The sequence below is a fragment of a genome, unplaced genomic scaffold (genome assembly GCF_019419815.1).
Source record: "Pyrus x bretschneideri cultivar Hongxiangsu unplaced genomic scaffold, Pyrus_bretschneideri_v1 Contig41, whole genome shotgun sequence".
In the NCBI taxonomy this organism is placed as follows: Eukaryota; Viridiplantae; Streptophyta; class Magnoliopsida; order Rosales; family Rosaceae; genus Pyrus; species Pyrus x bretschneideri.
In genome coordinates this window covers 2,717,666-2,725,000 of record NW_025999735.1, presented here as the reverse complement: position 1 = coordinate 2,725,000, position 7,335 = coordinate 2,717,666, and the positions used below count along the sequence as shown (strand labels likewise).

General features: G+C 39.6%; 1 long non-coding RNA gene across 1 annotated transcript in view; it reads right to left on the bottom strand.

The window, feature by feature from the left end:
• LOC125469217 overlaps window positions 1-2,669 on the bottom strand; it is a 6,002-nt gene extending 3,333 nt beyond the window's left edge. The window contains exon 1 of the long non-coding RNA XR_007251569.1: window positions 1,835-2,669. This is a non-coding gene — a long non-coding RNA (uncharacterized LOC125469217). The remainder of the gene's footprint in view (window positions 1-1,834) is intronic.
• Between the last annotated feature and the right edge of the window lie 4,666 nt (window positions 2,670-7,335).

The window sequence follows — 7,335 nt, the reverse complement described above, 5'->3', positions numbered from 1 at the left end:
ATCACAGAGTTCTGAGTGGATGACAGCTATGAAAGAAGAGCTTGATGCACTTCAGCAAAATCAGACTTGGGATCTCGTGCCAAAGTCAAGAGATGTGAAACCCATATCCTGCAAGTGGGTTTACAAGATAAAGCGTCGTCCAGATGGGTCAATCGAGAGGTATAAGGCACGATTGGTAGCTCGTGGTTTCTCTCAACAGTACGGACTAGACTATGATGAAACGTTTAGTCCAGTGGCGAAGCTTACAACAGTACGAGTCTTACTTGCACTTGCAGCCAACAAAGACTGGAATCTGTGGCAGATGGATGTAAAGAATGCTTTTCTTCATGGAGAGCTAGATCGGGAGATCTACATGATGCAGCCAATGGGCTTTAAAAGCGAAGCTCATCCTGAGTACGTGTGCAAGTTAAGAAAAGCACTCTACGGTTTGAAACAAGCACCAAGAGCGTGGTACGGTAAGATTGCAGAGTTTCTAACACAAAGTGGTTATTCAGTAACACCTGCAGATTCCAGCTTGTTTGTCAAAGCCAATGAAGGAAAGCTAGCTATCGTGCTAGTATATGTGGATGACTTGATCATAACCGGTGATGATGAGGCAGAAATTCTTCGGACGAAGGAGAATTTATCAGTCCGTTTCCAGATGAAGGAACTTGGCCAACTCAAGCACTTCCTTGGTCTAGAGGTTGATCGCACACAAGAAGGAATATTTCTCTGTCAACAGAAGTATTCCAAAGATTTATTAAAGAAGTTCGGAATGCTCGAATGCAAGCTAATCTCTACGCCGATGGAGCCAAATGTCAAAATGAGTGCACATGAAGGAAAATATTTGGAAGATGCGACGATGTATCGACAATTGGTAGGTAGTCTGATCTACTTAACCTTGACTCGACCTGACATTTCTTATGCAGTTGGTGTGATGAGTCGATACATGCAAAATCCAAAGAAGCCTCACTTGGAAGCAGTTCGACGAATACTGAGATATGTGAAGAGTACAATTGACTATGGTCTTTTGTACAAGAAAGGTGAAGACTGCAAGTTAGTTGGTTACTGTGATGCTGACTATGCGGGAGATCATGACACCAGGAGATCAACAACTGGGTATGTGTTTAAGCTTGGTTCTGGAACCATCTCTTGGTGTAGCAAGAGACAGCCAACGGTATCTTTGTCAACCACAGAAGCAGAGTATAGAGCAGCAGCAATGGCAGCTCAAGAGAATGTATGGCTGGTACAGTTGATGAGTGATCTACATCAACCAGTAGATTATCCAGTACCATTGTACTGTGATAACCAATCGGCCATTCGCTTGGCGGAAAATCCAGTCTTTCATGCAAGAACTAAACATGTGGAAGTGCACTACCACTTTATCAGAGAAAAGGTTCTACAAGAAGAGATTGAGATGAGACAAGTCAAGACGAATGATCAAGTTGCGGACTTGTTCACAAAAAGTTTAAGTACAGGCAAGCTCGAAAATTTTCGCTGTCTGCTCAGCACAGTGCAAAGAATGAGAGCTGACATTGAGGGGGAGTGTTGAAAATCAATGTCAAAGTTAGGCAAGGAAAGTTAGGCAATGTTAGGTATGGTTGAATAAAAATTATTAGGTGCAATTAATGTGTTTTGTGTGGTAATAAATAATCTTAGTTTAATCATTTGGTTTGCTATAAATACCTAAGTTCTCAAGCATTGTAAATCATCCAAGGAAAAACAAAGCCTAGAGCTAAATAAGAAAAGCTTTGCTAATTAGTTTGTTTTGTGAGCTTTCTTTAAGTGTGTGTTCTATTTTCTTCTTCTTGGGATCATTAGAGTTATCTTGGATACTCTTCTTATTCAACACCACCCACCTGGTACTCCACCCCCACCGTATTACCCACCAGGCCCTCCGCCACCTGGTCCTCCTCCACCGCCTTACTCAGACCCCCACAGACCGCCACCACCACCTTGGGGTCGGCCTCCTCCACCTTACTAGGTAATTAATTTACAGCAGTTTTTACTGATATATCTTATTTATTAGTATATGGTCTACATACGTAGGGACGTTGGATGCGCGGGGAACGTCTGATCAAGGCCGCTACTTTAAGGAGAGAAAGAAATAAAAGATCATGTGTATAGACGTTGTAAATCTTATTCATGTTTTTAGACCCTATTTTTTTCATCATGGGTGTGTACTTTCACGATTCAAATAATGTAATAATATAATTGCAAGGTAGATAATATTTAGTTTGGCTTGGTACTTCATGTGTATTTATCCCCAGATTTACCTTTCTATGAAGAAGAATACAGTATCGTGAATCTGCAAGCCGCAAACCTGAAAACTGCAGAGCTCTCTGTGTGATTGTATTACGCCGGAAAACATAGTTGGAACAAAAATTGGTGCAAGCAACTATTCATATATGCCAAAGCTTTTGTGTTACCGTATGTTTATAATACAGGGGACGACAAAATTGAAACTATTTCACACAACAACAAATAAGCCCTTTAATTAGTGAGGACAGAAAATTGTCAATTCGTCGCAGAAGGAGGAACGCTTCCTCCCTTGATTATAATATGGGAGGACAACAAAGTTAACTGATTTTTAGGGTGCATTAATGAACAAAATTGCACGTTATAATTCGAATGAAATAATAGCATCATGTGGCGGTGTATTGAGTACTCAAAAAAATTGGAGGTTGGGTTTGAAATCCGTTGCTGGTGTGGAAGTTAGATTTGTGACCAAGAAGAGGTTGAAATGTCTCTGTGAGTCTTCCTAGTCCCTAGAAGGAGTGAAAAACCGTAACTTGGCACCAGTTGTCCCATTTTTTTTTAAAAGAAACTTCGTGCATGGTTTAAGCTAAAACATTCTGAGTAGACATGTCTTTGAAATTTTGAATATCCTCTCCCTTGCCTTGGTTGCCTGCACAATTAGATAAAAATCAATGTAATTACTGAAGCTCTTGGCAATACACATAAACTAAAGTTTAGGGGTGGATTCAAAAAACTGAAAACCAAAAAACATTGAACCAAAATTATTAAACCGAACTGAACTGAATTTGATTTGATTCGATTTGGTTTCTGAGGTTCGGAAATCAAACCGAACAGATTTATAATTAATTATAAATTAATATTTTTATTACTTAAACGGTGCCGTTCTTTCAGTTTGAAAGGTAAACCCAACTCCCTTGCCCTACGGGTCTTCCATCTGCCTCTGTACTCGGTAGTCTGAAACCCTTCGCTTCCCTTATCCTTCCCAAATCCCAAGTTCCCAGTTCCCATTTGCAACCTCCGCCGCTCCGCGCACCTGCGACCTGTCCTCGTCTTCTTCCTTCCCAGCGACCCGTCTCACTCTCAGTCAGTGTCGCCGTCTAACTCTCGATCTTTCACCCCCGTGACCCGCAACCTCTTCTGGCTCTGAGTCCTCTTTGCCGTTTCCAGTCTCGAGTCTCTCGACCCACGACTTCCTTGGCAAGGTTAGTCAGTCAGTCTCTCATGTTCTACAGATTTTCTTTGATAGTAATGCTTACTGTTGTTGTCAATTAGAAGAATCTGATGGGTGAGGAAGGGGTTGTCAATTAGAAAAAATGGGAGGTTTTGATTTAAGGGTTTGTAACCGTTGGCTGTGCATCTGATGAATCCTGACAAGGAGGTGCTTCTGCATTTGAAAGCGTGTGCGAGGCGATCGGATTTCCAGTTGGGTCTGAACATTCATACCCTTGTGGTGAAAACCGGGTCGACATCGATGTTTATGTTAAACCAGTTTGCTCTGTTTGTAAGTGAAATGTGGGTATTTGGAACATGCACATAAGATATTTGATGAAATGCCGGAGAAAAATGTTGTTTCTTGGACTGCCGGGTACAATAAAGGGTTTTGTTGTGTGGTTCTTCTCTTTTAAAGATTTAATATCTTCACTTATTATGGTAGAAAGGTACCTGCATAATCTAGATATCTCTATTGAGATTTGGTGTAATTGTTAAAGCTCTTTGTTAGCTTATCTGAATGGTTCTTTTAATGCGAATGTACATCTCCACTGCCTGAAGGGGAATTTGAAACGCGATTGCTATGCCATGGTTGGCGTACTTTCTGCTTGTGCAAGATTAGGAGCGCTAGAATTAGGGGACTGGACTAGCAATTTGATGGATAAAATTTCAGATTTCATTTTCTAAATTTTTTTTTGAAAACCCAAGAGAAAAAAAACCTAAACCGAACCAAAAAAAACCAAAACCGAAAAAAAAAAAAGGGACCGAACTGAAATTTCGGTTTGGTTCCAGTTTTGGCAAAAAACATAACCGATTTGAATTGAACCCAGCCCTACTAAAATTTATTCCAGCCATAATTTTAAGAGATTATATCTAAATATATTGTTTTGGTTTACTGGATTTCCAATTTTTTTTAAGGTGAAATATATTTAGTAAACAAAGGCACCTTGAAGAAGAAAGAGGGAAAGCATTTGACTACCAACCTCATTTTGCCAATATATGAAGGAAGTTACGGAAGCAAACAACAATGCCTGGACAAAAGAGCCTGTCATCATTCCGATCCGAAGTCCTATTTCCCTTAGATGTAAAATAAAACACTATAAAATTGTTACTGGAATTCCTACTGCATAATATGCACCAAGATTTATATGCTGCCAATGCAAAGAACATCCTTCAATTTTGAGCACGAAAAGTTCACGAAAAAGTTCAATTTTGTGCACGCACTTAGACAAGTTTACAAAATTCTATATATACTAAGAGCAACTCCAGCGTTGGAGCCCTCCCCCCTGGCAATACACTATTCAATCCACCTAATGAACAGTAACTGCCCTTAATGAACAGTAAGTAGCCCTGGCAATAGAATTTGCATCTCCACCGTTACACTTCAATAGCCCTGGCAATAGGCAATAAAATATTAGTATTTTTTTTTATTATAAAATAATACAAAATAATTTTAATTGTAATATCGGATAAGATTTTTAATCGTTCTCGGTGCGCCACGTGTCATTATCCGAAGTATTATTAAATAATACAATTATTGGTGATGGATTTCTGATAAGATTATTAACCAATCACGTCGCGCCACGTGTCATAATCGGTTCACAATCTTTGAGGATAGATTTCCATCAGATTTTTAACGAATGACGACATGCCACGTGTCATAATCCGTTCACAATCTTTGAGGATAGATTTCCATCAGATTTGTAACGAATGACGGCATGCCACGTGGCATTATGCAGAACCTAATCATTTCTGAATCCTCTATATAATCCACCATCCATCCTCACAAATCTCACACCAAAATTCTCAAGATCTCTATCGTTATTCATAGTTTCTGCTTCCTTATTCACAAAAATTTGTATCATTATTCATAGTTTCTATTTCTTTCTTTCAATGTCGTCTTCTTCTTCCTCAAGGATGATGTGGGAATACAATCAGGAAGAGGAAGAATTGTTTAACGAATCTGAAGCAATCTTCAATCACCAGAGGGTAAGAAATGAGAGGGAAGAGGATGAGGAGCGTCAAATGAGAAATGACGAAGTAAGAAGGGGCAGAGCCTCACATTCCCGTCGAGTCATCCAAGCTGCGGCTCAGATCTGCAGGCCCAGCCGTTCCGGAAACCTTGATAGAAGCAGGCAACGACGAGGTATGAAACTCTTGGATGATTATTTTGTTCCTAATAGTGCATTCCCTGATACGTACTTTAGACGTCGTTTTAGAATGGAACGACATTTGTTCAACAAAATCATGATTGCTGTTTGCAACCATGATTCTTATTTTGTGCAAAAAAAAGATGCTTTTGGTGCTATGGGTCTACTGCCTGAGCAAAAAATTACTGCTGCCTTGCGGATGCTTGCATATGGAGCATCTGCAGACCAAGTGGATGAGATAACGAGGATGGGGCAATCAACCATTCTTGAGTTCCTGATGAGGTTTTGCGGAGCAATCGAATCTATCTACACCGCTGAGTACCTCCGCAAACCTACACACATGGACTTGGAGCGGCTGTTGAAGAAGGCGGAGATGCGTGGCTTTCCGGGGATGATTGGAAGCATTGATTGTATGCACTGGACGTGGAAAAACTGTCCAAGTGCATGGCAAGGCGCTTACGGGGACAGAAAATGAGCAAAAAGTATCATTCTGGAGGCGGTGGCATCTTTTGATACATGGATTTGGCACGCCTTTTTCGGGGTCCCGGGAGCTCAAAATGACATCAACGTCCTTGCCCAATCCCCAGTGTTCAACGATGTCTTGCAAGGAAATGCACCAAAAGTTACGTATGAGGTCAACGGACGTATGTACGACGGGCCATACTACCTAGCTGACGGCATCTACCCGCGCTGGTCAACCTTTGTCAAAACAGTGCCACGTCCACGGAGTGCAAAGGAAAAACACTTTGCAAGCTGTCAAGAGGGGTGCAGGAAGGATGTGGAGCGTTGTTTCGGTATCCTCCAAGCTCGCTGGGCGATCGTCAGGGGTGCTGCCAGATTGTTTGATGTAGAGTCGCTTCGATCCATCATGATGACGTGCATCATTCTTCATAACATGATTGTGGAAGATGAGTACGATTATGAAGTCGTTGATGAATATGAGCCAGACCCGATGAACAATTCAAGAACACGTATATATTGTGCTCATGACGCCACCGATGAGCCCGTGCAACATGAGCCATTACAAAGGGATGGACGTTACAATGAAAGGCTCATTCAACGATATACTGCATTTCAAATGCCAGACATGCACAATGCCCGACAAATTGACTTGATAGAGCACCAGTGGGCATTGAAACAAGCTGAAAATAATTAAGTTCATTTAGTGTGTTTTTTTTTAATTTGGTATGTTTATGTTATTTTATTTGGTGTGTTTTATTATTTGGTATGTTTAAGTAATTTTTTTATGTTTATGTTTATGTAATTCTTAGTATATGTAATTCTTAGTATGTTTATGTTTATGTTTATGTTTATGTAATTTTGTTATGTTTATGTTTATGTAATTCTTAGTATGTTTTATGTTTATGTTTAATGTTTATGTTTATGTAATTTTGTTATGTTTATGTTTATGTAATTCTTAGTATGTTTATGTTTATGTTTATGTAAAGGACTTTTAATTAGAACGATGGACTTTTAATTAGAACGATGGACTTTTAAATTATTTTATACAAGGACTTTTAATTTGAACAATGGACTTTTAATAAATAACTTACCAAATTAATTTGAATAAATATTCAAGAAATTGGAAACAACATAAATAATACAAACAATAAATAATAAATTACAACCCAAAGTGATTGGAAAATTATGGGCTCCGATTACAAAAAGTACTCTATTCATCATCACTTAACCAATTTGTGGTGCTAGGATGATCTTCTCTTGCGGTGCTAGAACCACC